Raw genomic sequence first — 17,123 nt, forward strand, 5'->3', positions numbered from 1 at the left:
TGTGTGTGTGTTTGAGTGTCCACCTTCGATCAGTGACGTCACTACTCGGGAGGAATGTCAACGAAAAATAACCAGGCATGCATTTGAAACATTTGTTTTTTACGTATCACATCTTAAGTATTTTGTTTACTAACTAATAATCAAGATGTTGCCAGCAAAACACAAGAGTGAGTAAGTTTCTCATGGCTTCCAGCAGAATTTGAGGACCTTAGCCTATCAGTGATAAAGGCCGTCCCTCAGACATCCTGTGGAGTTTTGATAAAAATTACTGAAAAACCTTCTATTTGAATGAAATACAAAATATACTTTGTAATTTACGTTTTTTAAAAATGTTTCTGGTTAGAATATAATATTTTTTAATCGGTATCTGTCAATCCTATGGCAGTTTACTATTGAAACCGTGAGTGAAAGGATGGTTGAGTTTGATGGGGCTGGTGACCAGAGGAAAGCAAAGTTCGGGAGTGCGCAAAGCTGGCCTTTATTTACTACTTGTATTGTTACATTTTTTAGCTTAACAAACGGTTTGATGTGAATATTTATTTGTGTTCTATCAAAAGCACCCATGCAATTTTTGTTTTTGGTAACTGCTCATAATTGTTATCTCTTATGGGTTGTGCTCCCAAGACTCACTGTGATGGGTTTTGGCCCACTGTAGTAATGTTGCCAGGAAGCTGTGTGCCTCTAAAACATGCGGCCTAGATGTGCTGAGGCTGTTTAACTTATGGTATGTGCTTGGAGCAGATAAATATTGAGGGAAGATGTAGGCTAATGAAATGAGTGAGCAAAGTCCCTTTGAGTTGCCTGTGCAGTAAGTCATACAGCTGAGGTGAAAAGGCTTGTCTGTCAGGAAGAAAAGTGGTTCATGAGTCACACTGCCTAAAGACAAGTAGAGAATCAAAGTAAACAATGTGGCGAGTAAAACTGATGAAAAAGTCTTTATGAATAGTAATTTGAGATAGTTTTGAGGAAAGAAGCTTTCAACCAGATTTGCATACATGAAGGATTATGTGATTTCAATAAGAAACAGGCAGACCTCATGAAAACTGTGGTTTGGTGTAGGGGAAAAAAATGTCGCCATCTTATGCACTATACCAATGTATTTGAGTATTAACATGTTTTTTCTCATTGGCCTTTTAAAGAGGTCTGCTATTGATGTCTAGTTTTTGCAGTCCATAGCCTCCTTAGATTTGGTGGTGTAGGGCTTGCACTATCAGTCAAACATTAGGAAGGCGGGCGCAAAGTCTCATTTTGATTACTAGCAGATTTTACTCACAAAAGCACTTAGTGGTCAACTCTGCAGATGGTGTAGCTCTGAAACTGCCTTAAAGCCACAAATGAAGGCTTGAACCCAAGTATATTGAATGGGGTGAATTAGAATTTTTCTTTGGGTTTATAATGGTGTCCGTTTCAGCATTTAAGGAAAGAAATGGCACGTGATGTGCTGAAGAAAGAGGATGAAATGTTAAAGCCCATCTTCTTGTGCTCGCATGTGCTCCAGCTGTTACAATCCTTAAAGGGGCATGAAAAACAGTTTTCTGGCAAACAGAAGAGCATGCATCGCTTGTTCCTCATAATGAAAGGGTACAGGGACACACAAGGCAGACATTTTTGTTATCAGAAACACTTTATGAAAGGATTGTCATAATAAACAAAATCTCCTTCATGTAAAGTTCCAAGGTCTGCCAACTTGAACTTCTGACTTCAGAACATGCTGACTTATGTGTCCTTCCACTTCACTCCCACTATTCGACAGCTTCAGTGATGCTGCAGTGATGAGGATGGTGTTGGGAGCTGTTATTTGATTTGAGGCATCTTCTATTGAGCAGTTAATATTGTAACCTTTAGGGAGTTTTGACAGTTTTGAAACACTCTGATTGTCATGGCTGGTGAGTGTGAGGCATCAAGGAATAGGACTTTGGAAGATGAGTATTTTTTTTTTAAATTAGGAAAATGTAATTTGAAGATGTCACCTTGGTTTGTGAAATTGTGATTTAACATTTTCCCTGTTTTGTGCCATTTTTTAGACTAAATGATTAATCAAATAATCGTAAATCGTAATTGATATTGTTAGTTACATCCCTATAATATTAATTCAGACAACAATTTAGCCAATTTGGTATGTGACTATTGCAGATTGTTTAAAAGCACGTCCTAAAACAAACATTAAGCGTTGTTACAGCTTTGGTTAATTCCTCTGTTCTCTGCAAGACACAAGCAATCCCCCCTTGATTTTAGAAGCACTACTCAGACATGGAGAAGACATGGGTTTGTTTAATTTTAGGTTGTCCCTCCTTGTCCCATTGGGTCCCAGTGATGCGCGATGCTAGTTGAGGCTGCTGCTAAACCTTGGCTGGCCCTTAGGCTTCACAGGCCGCGGTCGACCCACCCGTCTGCCAAGACATGACCGCCAAACCTCAGTCCCACGACCCTCCCTGTGCACACACCATTATGTGGATCCCAAAACACTGGTATCCAAGGACAACCGGGCTTCCAAGTTTGCCAGCACCCTGTAAGATACACATGCCAAAGCCGTAGATTTGTCATGTGACGCCCATGCTAGATTTGGGAGGATGACAACCTCAAACCGTAGATAAATGGCTGAAAACATAGTCTCACAAGTTTCTTATCTGGCTAGCCGCATGCATGTTCATCATGGTCTTCACTGACTGAGACCCTTTACAACTAAGTTTAGCAGCATGGGGTTGAATTTCTACCTTGGCCCACGAAACTCACTTTGTAAGCAAAGCTCCTTTTTGTGGCGTTAGATTACACTTAGAAGCTGGCATCCACTTTCTCTCTTTAAACCTTGAGGTGGACTTCTAAAACAACTTACAGCAGTTGGGGTGTAATATAAAACCAAACCCAAGCTGGGGATCACACAAATCGCAAGCAGTTAGCCTTTCTATCTTTTGTAATCAATAGCAACTGACTATCATCTTTCAGTGACTGTGGATTTTTTGTTCTCTGGAGCCCAGAACAGCTGTCAGAACAAAAAATGTTTTTCTGCTGTACTTAAAAAAGCGCTCACGTTTCACTACAGCTTGTATCAGTTTTGACTGTGAAAAGCACTCTAATGTGAGTTCTGACTTTCATCAGCCAGTTCCTCCAAATCTGAAGGGGTCTGTTTGTGCATGTGAAGGGTGTTTTTTCATATGCGCTGACAGCGTTCAGTAGTTGAGGGTGTAAATGATCAGAATGATGGAGCCAGTGTTGGAAGATTGTTTTTTTTTTACCCACTTGGGCTACTTTTTTTTAATTGGGTGGGAAATAATTGGGCTGGTTGTGGGGCTGGGTGTGATAATTGGGGCTACTTTTTGTACCATTTCAACAGTTTTCACCAAGCTATATTCCATTAAATCGACCCCTCCTCTTATCCTAGTAGCATAAGACGAGACTGGCAGAGCACTGAGGTCAGTGGGCTCAGCTCAACATCAATTACAGATAACGGATGCCGTTTAAATGGAACAAAACAAGATATGTTTATTTGTTAGCTTTAAAGGTGCTTCTATATGGAATTTGTTACCTTCAGACAGAGCCAAGCTAGCTGTTTCTCCCAGTTTTTAGTCTAAACTAAGCTAGGTTTACAGGCTGTGGCTTTATTTTCATTTCATTTCATTTACCGTATTCAAAGTTTCTCAAATACAGACTTCAGTGCAAGCTACAGCCTTGAACATACACATAACAGTTGTACTAACATTTTAAGCTGCCTGCTGTTATTATCACCTGAAGCAATAACTTTTCTCCCAAGCCTCCTGTGTTTAAATTGCTCCTAAAGGTAAAGTGAGAAAAAAATGATTGTGTATTGCAAAACCAAATATTTGTTTGACAAATACATATAGTATGATGATTGGATGACGATAAAAATCGTTGTGCCATGCAAGCTGTGATGAAACTCCCATTGATCTCTGCATGGTAAGCTGACACTGTGCTATGCATTAATTATAATATAATTGCCAGGCGCTTCACAAAATGAATAGAGATTCATTAGCTTGGCAACTTTGGCAGTGAACCCTAGCTGAGTACTGCACACACGCTTTCCATTTTCATGCATGGCTACCCAAGCTAACTCTTGTAAAATATAGTAATATGCATAAGGCTTTCTGGGTCAGAACAGGGCCAAGTGTAGAGTACCTGGTGTGTGGGGGAAAATTGGTTTGTGCTTCTCACCTCATAAAAATCAGAGAAGAGAGATTGAGAAAGTTGGTGTGAGGGCTTGAGAGATTTAAGGCTCAGGAGAGATCAGATGACGCCCCGCTACCTTTAGTCAAGGGTACAGTTATAGTGGGCGCTCTGTGTGCTACAGTTCATATTATGTATTTGTTGTGCGACATCAGAGACTTTCTAAAGAAATCTGCTGAAACAGACCCTTTGTAGGAAGTCATCATAAAAGTATTGTGAGGGATTTTATTTATGACTAGCTTTATTTATATATGTATAAAATGTGTCATAAAGGTAAAAATTCCTGTAGGCCTTGTATTATAAATTCTTTATCTGTCACACTTACTGGATTTAGAAGGAATATAGGATGTTCACACTTTTCACTCCCATCCAAATGATTTACTCTGTGGAGGGAGATAAACTTTCCCCTTTTCCTGTTTCCTTCTGATAAGCAACTAAAGAAGTGGAGAAACCACACTAGATAATACAGATAGAGAAAGTGTGGACGTCTCAGTACAGCTGTGTTGTTTAGAAGTTCTCTCAATGTGGCATAAAGGAGGGCTAGAGGGCTTAGCATCGAGCCATGTAGAGGTGGAACTGAAATTGTAATTTCTTGCTTCACCATATAGCCGCAGTTTTTGGTTCGGTGGTACATCATTCCCAGCCCTATTGAAAACATCTATTCACTCAGGTTGGGCTCTATTTGAAGGTAATTATTCTACATTTAGAATCATAAGGCACATCATCCTTCATGTTAACTATCCTCCTTAATTTTCAAGGCAGGTTCAGGAAACATTTAAGCCAATTTTCCCAATTTGATGGACTGCCCATTTAAGCATTGCTCAATAGTCCGCTCACCCGTCTCACGGAGGGGAACTTCAGTCTCCCTTTCCTTTCTGCAGGGTTAGCCTCATGATGGGATCAACAGCAGTTACTCTACTGGAGATAAGGTGAATCACTGTTTAAGTAAACATGGCAGCTCTGACTGCAAAGCAACCCACAGTGGAAGCCAGCCTTGATAAATAGTAGAAATCTGCATTTGATAATGGCTGTTTTCCCACCTTAGTCAGCCCGAGATAAACCAGCCACCATATTTATCTTTCTACAGAATGTAATTTGTTTCTCACCATCATGCTGATATTCATGGATCAATGGCCATGGGTAACGCTGTATGGTTATAGCGCTTTCATGATGAGCTATGACAACAGTGTAATTTATTGTATGTATTTTGGAGGGAAATCTACCACACCACTGTTGCAATTTACCCATTCAATTTATTATTTTTCATCTGGTGGACTGCACTGAAGGTCACTGAATTATGCATGTTTTGCTTTCGACAAGAACATGGTCTATATAAGCTCTGTGGTGCATTTTCATTTTCATAAGAAACACGCAGCAGGGAGCTTGGACTCCGTCAATACTTTTATTGGTTACCCCCCTGCCTAAAAGAAATTCAGTTTCTGAGGCAATCAATTGTTGTTTTTTTTTCATGTGAATATGAGCCAAGGTATCATCCTAAGGCGCCATCCTGTTGTGGATTTGTAGACATGGAGAGCAGACAGATTGGAGATCACCACCGAGTGCGATGGTGCTAGCTCATCCACCACGCTGAGCAAACATCCACACACATAGCTCACTCATTACCGTGTCAGTTCATTACAGGGCGGCTGGAATTGACAATTTCATCTACACACTGTAGCCTAGCTGTTTTTTTTCCTATGACCAGCAGCATCTACTCAGTGATAGCGTTATCAGCCCAAGAAAGATACCATGTGACATCCGTGTTGCAGACAGTAAAAGATGTTCATCAGAGACTTTGTAACCATCAGACAGAGCCAGGCTAGCTTTCCTTTCCTTTAAGCGTAGCTTCAAGTCAGCCCTTTTGAACTGTGGAAATGAGGAGGAAGTGTTCAGCTTCTTTCCATCAGTGCTCTCTGTAGCTGTGATTGATGCGTATGTATATATTTACAGTATATTCAACAACAAAAAGAACAACTTGGCTACAATCACTTGTAACCCAGTCCTCCATACAAATGGCTTGACGTTGTAGCATGACATCATGTCTGTTAGTCCCTCCAGTCCATCTCAAGAGGGAATATGGTACTTTTATGATGTTATACGATGCATTTTATGGTTTCATAATGGAGTTTCCTGCCGCATTTTAAACGGGGCCATATATTTTGGAACCCCTACTGATAGCTTGACAAACTTAGGTTATATTAAACCTCCAGCGGGCAAATGCATGTGACATATTTTATTATTGCACTGAATTCTGTTGGTCTCATAATTCAAAGTATTTGCGCTCGCCTTTGGACCCTTGATAGCATTTGTATTGCTAAGGTGTTTCAGAGATGATTGAAAACGTGGCTTGAGTTAAAGTAGCTTTAAATCACTTTAGCCAACTTTTGCTTTGTCCTAAGTTAAGGGTCAAATGATTGGGGTTTGCACTTTAGCAACGACTTCATTGGTTCAAATGTGAGAGTCGAGTTCAGGCAAATGGTTTCGTTGTACCAGCCGTGTTCAACAGATCACAGATCAGAATTTGAAAAGATCTTAGATAATTAGCACAGATACTTGAAAAGAAGACAGATTTGGTTTGGGCTGGCCCCTGCGGAACCCCTCTGAAGCTGCTGTTTCTCTCTGGCTAATGCTGGAATGTGACAACTGGTCACGGCAGAAGAAAGGAGGGCCTATTCTGGATTGGATACAGTGCTGTGCGGCATACTTGGCCATTACAAAAGCTGCATGTGAATCTGACCACTGAAAGCTGTCTATGCAGAAAGAAGCCTCGCTGCTCCAGAGTGTGACACTGCACGTGTTTTGTTTCCTTTTTCAACACTCACTCATTCTATACATGCAAACATAAAGGCACAAATCCTCTACATTCTCATATCAATAGCTGCATTTTTTAATTTGTGATCAGATTACAAACCAATTCTAGTGGAGCATTAAAGTGTTTTTTTTTTTAAATCAGAGACAGAAGGCTTTTGAGCAGAAACAGAATGCTCCTTTGTTTCTCCAGCTGCTCCCTTGGCAACACGGCAGCACTAAGATCCTCCACTGGCTCTGTGATTTGTCATCAGCAATTAAACTCGTCCTCATTATAATCTCAGCACCAGATCAAAATTGATCAAAATTGATCTGGTTTCTCCAAGGAACTAGGAAGTTTGGTCTCCGCGGAACAGACCTGTAGCACAAAATATGGACTTTTCATGTCCACATTTGAATAGCCTTCAGCAGAGATAGTCCACTCTTTATTCCTCTGTGCTATTTTATATAGCAGAAGTGTCAGGTGAACACAGCAGTTCAGTAGTTCCAATGGTTTTCGGGGTCTGATACACAGATTTTTAATGCAGACTAGAGAAAACTAACTTCTTTTCTTTGGAAAGGGACAGTAGACCCAGCTAGACATTGCCAAGATCTGCCTTACTGTTGATTCCAGTGAAAGTAGTGGGTCTGCAACCCTCTGGAGAGGGTATTGGTGGGTATTGTTGATGCAGTGTGTCCACACCTGGTGCTCTGCATGTGTGTGCCTAAATTCAAATTAGTGTGCACGCGGCAAAGTGAGCTGAGAACATTGGCAGTCCTTTGTGAGCCGTGACTCTTCACACCTATCAACATTCATCTATTCCCTGTAGAGAAAAATCAGTGCCAGGCAACGCATTTGTCCTCTGCGTCCAAGTCCCCCAGTTTACTTCAAGCATGGAAGAGGGGGCTTCCATAATGATGAGTTCAGGTGACTGGAGGTGCACGTTTTTATAGGTCACTGTGCCAACACCCGCAGCTTTTCTGGAACTAGGCCAGCAGGATTGATTGTTGAAGCAGAAGGTACAGTGAATTAAAGAGGTAAGGGAAAAGGGAAAAGGAGTTGTACCTGATGCTGAAAAAACACATAATCACGTGCTGGAGTTACCATAGTAACATCGGCAGGATATTTTTCGACTATTTTTGACTGCCATCCCATTTATTTAAGTGTGAAATGTATGCAGTATGTAGTGTACTCAATAATTCCATAATGGAGCAGAAAAAGTAGTGACCATGGCATGTTTCTGCCAACAATCCCACAATGCAATGCCCTGCATTTTTAAAGTTACGCAGCACCACATCTGTTAGTGATGTTGCAAAATGATGATGAGAAGTGTCTAAACTCCCTCTACAAAATCAGCCAACAGCCTTACCTTTATCTACGTATTTTTCTATTGAGTTGAATAAAGAAACATTTCTCACATTAATTCTCAGATGAATTGGTGTCATTATATTCGTTCAGCGTGTCTAGCTAGTTTAATCCATTTTTTGTTGATGGAAAGAACAACATTAGTTTACTGTAAAGGCAACGGGGCACGCCCTGGATCAGATGGACAGTCACTGGATTACAAGGCACAGCCTGTCGCACTTTTCACTGAATTTCCAATTCAAAAAGATAATTACAGATCGAATATTACATTTTTCCTCCTTCAAGTTGTAGTTGGAATTTTGAATAAAGAGTGACAGCCCTGTTACTCATTTTTGCATATTATAATTAGGATGGTTAAATTGGCAAGCAACAAATTAAGACTCTGCATAAATTCTCTCCAGCAGCGAGCTGAGATACTGTGCAGCAACATCTGTCTGGCATTTTTAAATCATGTACACAGGCGTGATTTATGCATTGTGTGGAGAACAGCACTCACTCTGCTTTTAATCAAGCATCACATTTATCACTGCAGATACAGGCGACTCAGGGAGGCCACCCTAATTACCCGTCCACAGTCAGACACTGTAATCAACTGTCGGGACCATACTGGATGCAGAATTTGGACAGACAGGCTGCTCATTTGTGTTCTTTCTTTCTGTTTCTAAATGCTGGGGGTGATTTTCTGGTTGAATCCCACCGGTGGGATGGATTGATGGAGGGTGTTAAAGTTGGCCACTGTTTCACTGATAAGAGCTGGACGTGTGGGAAAGCCAAGGATTTTAGAAAACCCTATAAAACTCTCAGCATCCAGTGTTCCTGGACATTGGCTCATTAAAATGTGTTTTTCACTGTGAATGCTGTTGGGCACAGTACCATACTGTAGGCATATGGCATATTTATGGGGTGAGACATTTTTAAAATGTCTATGAATTTCACATTAGGAGCTCCTGTCTTAATGTATAAGGGAGAAACACAACTGTTTATAAGAGCTCTTTTCCAAAGAAGTTCCTGGTGGTCTTTGGGGTGTTCATGGAGGTGTGAAATTGTATTTGCTGTTGAACTGAACTGTACACTCCCCAAACCTCAGTCTTAAGTGATTTTCAATTGGATTGCATTCAGATATTTTGCTTTTTTTTTCAAGTACAAACGCTATTTGTGGCAGGTTTGCCTGGAAGCTTGCTTAACACGCTTCAACTAGATACTATTCTGCATGTTTCCTTCCTGTACATCTGCAGTTGTACAATAAGTTAGCATGTTCATCCTACTGTATAAAACTCAATTAATTCCACAGCTTTCTTGAGGCGTGAGTTTTGCCACCCTTAAATTCCAACCCAGTCTTTCTCTTCACCAGGTCTGCTATATTTATGTCCTCTGGGAGAATAAAGCATTAGTTTTATTAGCCATTGATTTCCCATAGCCTTTACCTCTGGCAAGGCTGAGGATTCATCACAGCCTTTTATTGACACCATCACTCAAGGAACGCTGCGGTGGGCTCAGCCTCCTTTTTAGCTGAGGTGGCAGTGGTGCCATTGTCGTCAGATCACCTCTATTTTGTGCGACCAACTAATGGGAAGTGATCAATCAATCACTTAGATGAAGATAAAGACTCGGCAATCAATCTGCTAAAAAATAGATGAAGGAGTCACACTCTCAATGATTGGGCTCATAATTTTTTAACCACTGGAAATGTAGTGTATTGATAAATGTAAGGCTGCCCCTAATAGTCAACTAAACCGTAAGTCGATGAGAAGAGTATTAGAGCCGGTTCATACTATCCTTGTTTAGTCCAGATATTCCGAAGCCTGGAGCATTTACTCCCTTCCCTTGGGTTGGTGTGAACGCCAGACTCAAACTGTGGTGTGGACCAAACAACCTTTGTCTGGTCCACCTTGAAGGGTTGGTCTAGGACCGCTGTCGCGTGAACTCTGAAGTGTGTCATTTTGAACAACATTCGAACAAATAATAAAAAGATTACTATTGTATGTGTCATTTTGTTGGTTATAAAAATGTTTTCTCTTCCCATTTTAATGACTAGTGAACTAGCACGTTTGCTATCAAAATTTCAACTAGCAGGGGACAAACCTGGACTGATGCCTCCTGATTATTTGGCTGAGAGAACGTTTCTCAATTAATGGAAAAGGTGCAGAACAACATTGAATTATTCAAAATATTCAGTTATAAAATGAAGAAGAATGGATTCCAGCGAACTGTTGAGCAGTGTTGAGTGAAAGTTAAAAAGTTTGTCAACAGTAGTGTTGGGCAGTAACACGTTACTGAGTAACGCTTTGTTTTAGGTGGGGGTTTAGTGAAAGTAATATAATAACATAATGAGTAACATAATTTAGATAATGTAGTTACTTTTATCACCCAGTAATAAGTAAAGTAATATTATTACTTTTTAAAGGATTAATAACTAACTATTAATATATTACTATTTCTAAGTAACTTGCCCAACCCTAGTCAACAGTACACCAAAGTACTGTAGTATGTAAGTATTTGGAGGGGCTTGAGTTTTTTCCTTTGTGAATACAGTCTGGACCAGTAGGAACATTTAAACAATGTATCATCCTCACATTGGTTCAAACAGGAATCGGACCTTAGTCAACCAAGTTTTCATTGGTCAGTTAGTCTAAGACAAAACCCAAAAACCACAAGTAACACGGAGGTCACTTACCGACGCACACGGCTCATGGATGTATTATCAAAGAACTTATTGCTTCTATACACTTTGGTATTATCAGAGACGGTGTTGACGGTGTGAGCATAGGAAATAGCGCTGCCATTAGCTAGTTAGCAGCCCTAGTAGCTGACTCTGCACACTTGCACAGGAACTTTGGACCAACCGGGTGGAGGATTTTTTCAGGACCGAGGTGAGGGAGCCAGCGGGAAATGCTGCAGTGGCACCGAAATGAGCACCAAAACCAGAGCCAAATGAGCGGGCAACTGACCTGGGTGCAGGAACCTCTGAGTGAACACAGAGCAGGACCAAACACAACCTTAAACCTTATGCCCCCAAATATATATATTTAAATAATAAAAATAATATACCAATATTTGACTAATGGCTTGAACTAACAACTAATAGTCGACTAGGAAAATCTTTAGTCTGTGGCAGCCCTAGAAAAATGTCTGTGTAAGATAACACACGGTACAAGGTTGATTTATTTGTCACAATACAAGAGGTTATAGAGTGAAATTGAGTTTGTAACTCCCTTCTTCTACACAGGTATTAAACCAAGTTTAATTTCAGTTTTTCAGCTTTCATGCCCAGAGTCAGGTGAGAAGATGGTTATGACTTAAATGTCCATTAAGTATGGGTTAGAATCAGGAGGCGGTTATCTTAGCTTAGCTTAGACTAAAAACACATAGCAGGGGAGGATATTTCATGCTATTTGTTGTTACATTTCTGTTTGTTGAAACAAATAGGATTACACAAATAGGATATAATGTGCTAAATAGGGTAGCAGTTTGCCCCTGCATTCAGCATTATTAAGCTAAGCTAATCACCTCCCTGTTTCTAGTTTCATACTACATCCAGACAGACATGAGAGTGGTATTGATCTTCTCATCTAATTTTTGGCAAGAAAGTATTTCTAAAAACTATTAGTTTTAGAGACATTTTTGCACAACAAGTATAGACATTTTACTTTGCATATTGAAGTTCGAGTGCTCTCCTTTGTAAAACAAACAAACAAAAAAAAAAAAACATAGACACAAACTCTTGCACCTGACATGAACAAACAAATTGTTGTACTGTCCTTGGGTTTTTGCTTTTGCTATCCACAGAAGTTGAATCATGCCTAATTTTTAGATCTAGAATATCTTTTTGAAGAAGTCCTGCTATTTGGAAGCCCAGAGATGTGGGTCAGCAGTTATTTCAAATTCAAAATACATCACTATGCGTCTTTAAAACTCTCCAGTTATTTCCATGGTCTGGCTTCTAGCTGCCAAACTCAAGCTGATGCTTTTCAGACTACTCAACAGAACTTATTAGATGGCTCAGTGAGACAACTTTTGATATTCATGTAAGGAACATGAAAACAGGCATAAATATTATTTATTTATCAATCATTATATATTTTCAAGTCATGGTCTATTTAAATGCACGGCACACATTCAAGTTAAGCACAATGAGTTGACCGTGGCCTATTTGGAGTTAGCTGTTCTGCTAATCAGGAAACCGGCATCACAGGGGACATGAAAGCAAGTCCTTGGCCTGACAAAAGAGAGACAGCCAACTTCCTGACGCTTAGCTCAGCCTCTTTGAAGCCGAGAGCCCCCGGAAGAAATCTGTTTCTCCTGATTGGCTGCTTGGACAGAGTGAGGATGTAGAGGAGACTTTATCTTAATCAGGTATGAGTAGACTTGATGATGAAGCTATAGCAGCTGGACTTCGGTGATGAGGACGAATGATCCAGAAGTGTGTCTTTTGATGACATCAATTAAATTACACTTCTGTTACTTGTACTTAGGCCAAATATTGATGTGAGTGGAACATAACCATATTTGTAATCATCCTCAGTCTTTTATTAATGTTTGTCTTTTTAGAGCATTGCTATTAATGTGTGTGCTAATAAGTACGGTAATGTGCATACTAAGTTCAGATAAGGTGTCTGTGACTAGGGATTTAAACAAATACAAACATTTGTGTAAGCATCAACACATACTGTATAGCATTAGCCCTATAGTGTTAATGCAAGACTGAATACATGCTTGTGTGTGAATGTGCACTTAAATGTTGTATTACAGGCAATGGGAATTAGATGGGGTCAGCTGAGGTCGTTGGATTAGTATTTTCATTAGAATGCAAAACTTCAGATTCAGTCTTTGAAATATTTGTGCAGGTTTTTCATATTTCCTTCAGTAGGTCAGCTAGCTTGATGCAGTAAACAATGAGCCCTCAGTAAACAAGCATTTCCTCTGAGTAAACATACATTCATTGCATGGATCTATGAGCAACAAATATAATAACTGTAAATATAAATCTTTGCTGGTGTTAGCTGCAGCTGTTTAGCAAAAAATACACCATCTAAAATAGTGCTAGTGCCCTGTGTAATTTGCTGTGCATTCACACTAATCTCTGCATGAAGAGTTGAAATAAGTCATTTAACTGGCCTTTTTCATTCCGCCAAATTTATGGCTGGTTATTCTGCACCCTTGGGAAAAATGCTGGGAGCTGCAGGATGGGCTATTTTCAATCAATGAAAAGATAGATCCAGTGAACTGAGCGGGGGGTGAAAGAATTTAGGTTAGTGCCTTGACTACAAAGTAAGTTTCATCCCCTGTGTCTCACATTTAATTTCAGTAAAATACAGATATAAAAAGAGATGAAAACATTGACAGTTTTTTTTCCCTTCTTTTTTTCATCCCATCAGTGCCCAGTTATGCTGAACACCATCCAGCAGCAGTTTATCACTGTTCACACATTTCAAATGATGGAAAGAAACAAATAATAGCATCTGAGCTGGGCATAAAATCTGCCAAATTAATGTCAAATTTCGTCTTACGCACCCCAAACGGGAAGAGCCTCTGCAAGGCTAAGCATAAATCTTTCACCGCTAGGCCACTGGCAGTCTGACAGTGTGAGTTTTATAAATGCTATCTGGACATTTATGCATTTTTCCTCTCCTCCCCTATTCGAGCCAGTTTGGCGTGGGACGGAGTGTGGGAAAGTAGCGGTGCCACTTCTGGTATTGTTCTGCCAGTGGTGTTGTTGACGTATGATATTTGAACACACCCTTAATGTTCACTTCCTGACCTCTCAGCCTACAGATATACAAACTAAACAGATAGAAATTGATGATAATAAAGGAAATATTGTGTTAAAATCTTTATGTATTGTCTAAGTCTGCAGCATAACCTTTTTGTAAGGAGAAGAAATACGAATTAAATTGGAAAAGTGTCTCTAATAAGGAAGGAAGAGGACACAAAATCATAAAGCCAGAGTTCTAGTGTCTTTCATCTTCATCACCGTCTTCTCATTTGCCTGCCATGGTGCTGTGGCCGCATACTGACAGGATAATAGCAGCTGATAATCAGCCAACAGGCCCAGCCAGCAGGCGTAATGGCTTTACGCATGATCGTTCAACGTTGCTCTGTGATGGATAGGTAGGTACTTCTAGGATTAAAAAAGAGAGATAGAAAGACCTGATCACCATCGCCACATGTTCAGTTGCCTCATGTGGTGCAGGACAATATGCCTCCCGCTGGAGTGACCACTGAGGTGAAATTTATGGGATTTTTTTTATCCCTGACCAGCTGTGGCTTCGCTGGGAACAAAGCCACGAGCAGTGTTTTCCTGCCAACTGTAACACCGCAAGGAACTAGGACACTGTTTCTTGTAGATTACATATGGTGTCACTCTACATGTGCAGTATGATTGTTGAGCCTTGAGTGCACATACACACAACACACAACCTTTAATCTGATTATTCGCTGACCCCCGACCTCCCAGAATGTCTCAGAAACTCTGCACTTTATGACCACTTTCTAATCCTGTTAGGATTGGATTAACACGGAGGTGACCTGGACCCTGACACCCACCCACACTTACACGCTCTCCAGCTCTGTTTGATGCACTGCCACTGATCCTGCTGCTAGTGCATGTGAGACCGAATATAAATGAAGATGAAATCAATAACTGGTAGTGGGTGTGATAAGAGCCTTGTCTTCTAATGCAAATTGTTTTGAGAACTCAGAAAAGTGTAATGTCTAAATCAATTCTTTCGATTTATTGTCAGTACATTAGCCAGCATTACATCGTTTTAATACTCATTCTCCATTATATTTGTCCATATTGTTTTTGTGCAATCCTGTGGTAATAGGGCTATCAATTAATACAATTTCTGGTCCGACCAACAGTCAAAAAATCGAATATCTGTATGTCCAGTTTTCAATGACATAAGACAAAGATAATCAGCAAATCCTCATATTGGTGAAACTGAAACAAAAGAATGTTGGACGAATGATGTTCTTGCTTAAAAAATTACCATTTATTGCGGTCATGTTATTTTTGCAGTGTGTTTTAAAGGCCCTTACATGTAATAGCTGTTTTAGTTGTGAGATAAATATGATTGTATGAGGCATGTTTGTCTACCATTACTTTAACAGAGGCTCTGTCACAATTTTAGATCGTTAGCCGTTGAACTAGGTATAGAGGAAGAGACTAGCTGTGGGGTCACAAGGTTTTCATACTGTGTCCAATTGTAGTTGTTTATGACCCAGCAAAGAAAAACAAGTGGACTTACAAGCTTGTGACATGTGTGGAATAAAAGCTGTGTGTTTTCACAACTTACTTACTCGGACGTCGAGTGGATTGATACAAAACTACATCAGTTGGACTCGTGTAGGCCACAGCTAGGTCCCATTTTGTGGTAACAATGATGAAAACCTTGGTCGGCAGTGCAAAGTTCATGTCACCCAACCACTGATTTAGGGCTTTGACAACCAAGGACAGCCTTTGTCAGAAATTTAGAAACTAATTCTTACAGTTTGGCTGCTGCTATGAGCCACAACCACAGTACATGAAGAATACACATGCTGATTGGCCACTCTAGCCGCCGTTTTTTAAATAGAAAGGGGGAAGACGGAAGGGAAAAGGGGGACCTAATGGTCAGTGCTTGTTTTTTGCTGCGTTTTCAAAAAAAACATGAGAACAGCGCAGATGGGTGATGCAAGATGAAGTTGTCTCTGCTTGCTTTTTGCCTGTTTACATTGTAGTGCTACAATTTACAAGGGATAAGTGGCAAAATCTGGCATGCCTCAAAACTGATATCGCACAGTCTGACACAGACTGGGACCAAGAATTCATTAGCTTCATCGCATCCATCCATCACACTGAGACAAGATCCCTGTTGTCGCAGAGTGTAGGGGCATAACTTTTTGTTTTAATTTATTTATAGTGACAGTACAGCTAGACAGGAAGCATCGGGGGTGGGGTGGTGAAATGCAACAAAAGGGTCCCTACTGGAATCAAACTGGGCATGCTGCACCATGCGCAAAACATGTTGAATTTCTTGTTTATAAAGGTGGCAGCTCTGTAATCACACTGCTCTTTGGTGGCTCCACCTCAACACATTTTCCACTGTGCTGCAGTGATATGGATTAGTTTTGTCCCTTCAGTATGGAGGCCTTTTTTTCTTCTTTGTTCGTTTCTGTTGCTCCTGCACAAAGCCAGCAATATCAGTGGTGCGCCAGCCCAAGATTAGCATTGTGTGAATAGGCCTGTCTGCCACAAATCTCTGTCTGTCTGTGTGCTTAATTAGCTCTCAGATTGCTCACTAAGGAGATGGAAATTTTATAGATCTTGGCCAGACAAGGGGTATTGAAAAGGGCTCGGTACCAATGCAGACCAGTTCAGATGAGTTATAGGGGCAGAGCAGGAAGATAAAACAGATAAAGGAGCAGAAAGGAAGAGAGTAAATGTGACAAGTTAGGCAATAACATGGATGGAGCACATGGATGGAATTATGTTAACATCATAAATAATAGAAATCAAGATAAAAGAATGGCTAGACAGAAAGACATAATGGTAGCAAACGGAAGATAAAAAAAATGAAATGAACAAAGAGGTGCTGATATCTGTGAAACATTGTCCAGGCCAGTATCCATTAACAGCACTGTTTTCATGATGATTGGCTAATCCATCTCATTACTGCCATCAGGGAGCAGGAGGATGCACTACACATGCTACAAAAGGTTATGAGTCAGCCAGTCCTGATTATGTTAAATGATGGCAGTTTCTTCTACAGATGTGTATTAGAGTGGAGCAGGCCAGCCAGTGCACATGCTG

Source organism: Micropterus dolomieu, linkage group LG16 (assembly GCF_021292245.1).
Source record: "Micropterus dolomieu isolate WLL.071019.BEF.003 ecotype Adirondacks linkage group LG16, ASM2129224v1, whole genome shotgun sequence".
Lineage (NCBI taxonomy): Eukaryota > Metazoa > Chordata > Actinopteri > Centrarchiformes > Centrarchidae > Micropterus > Micropterus dolomieu.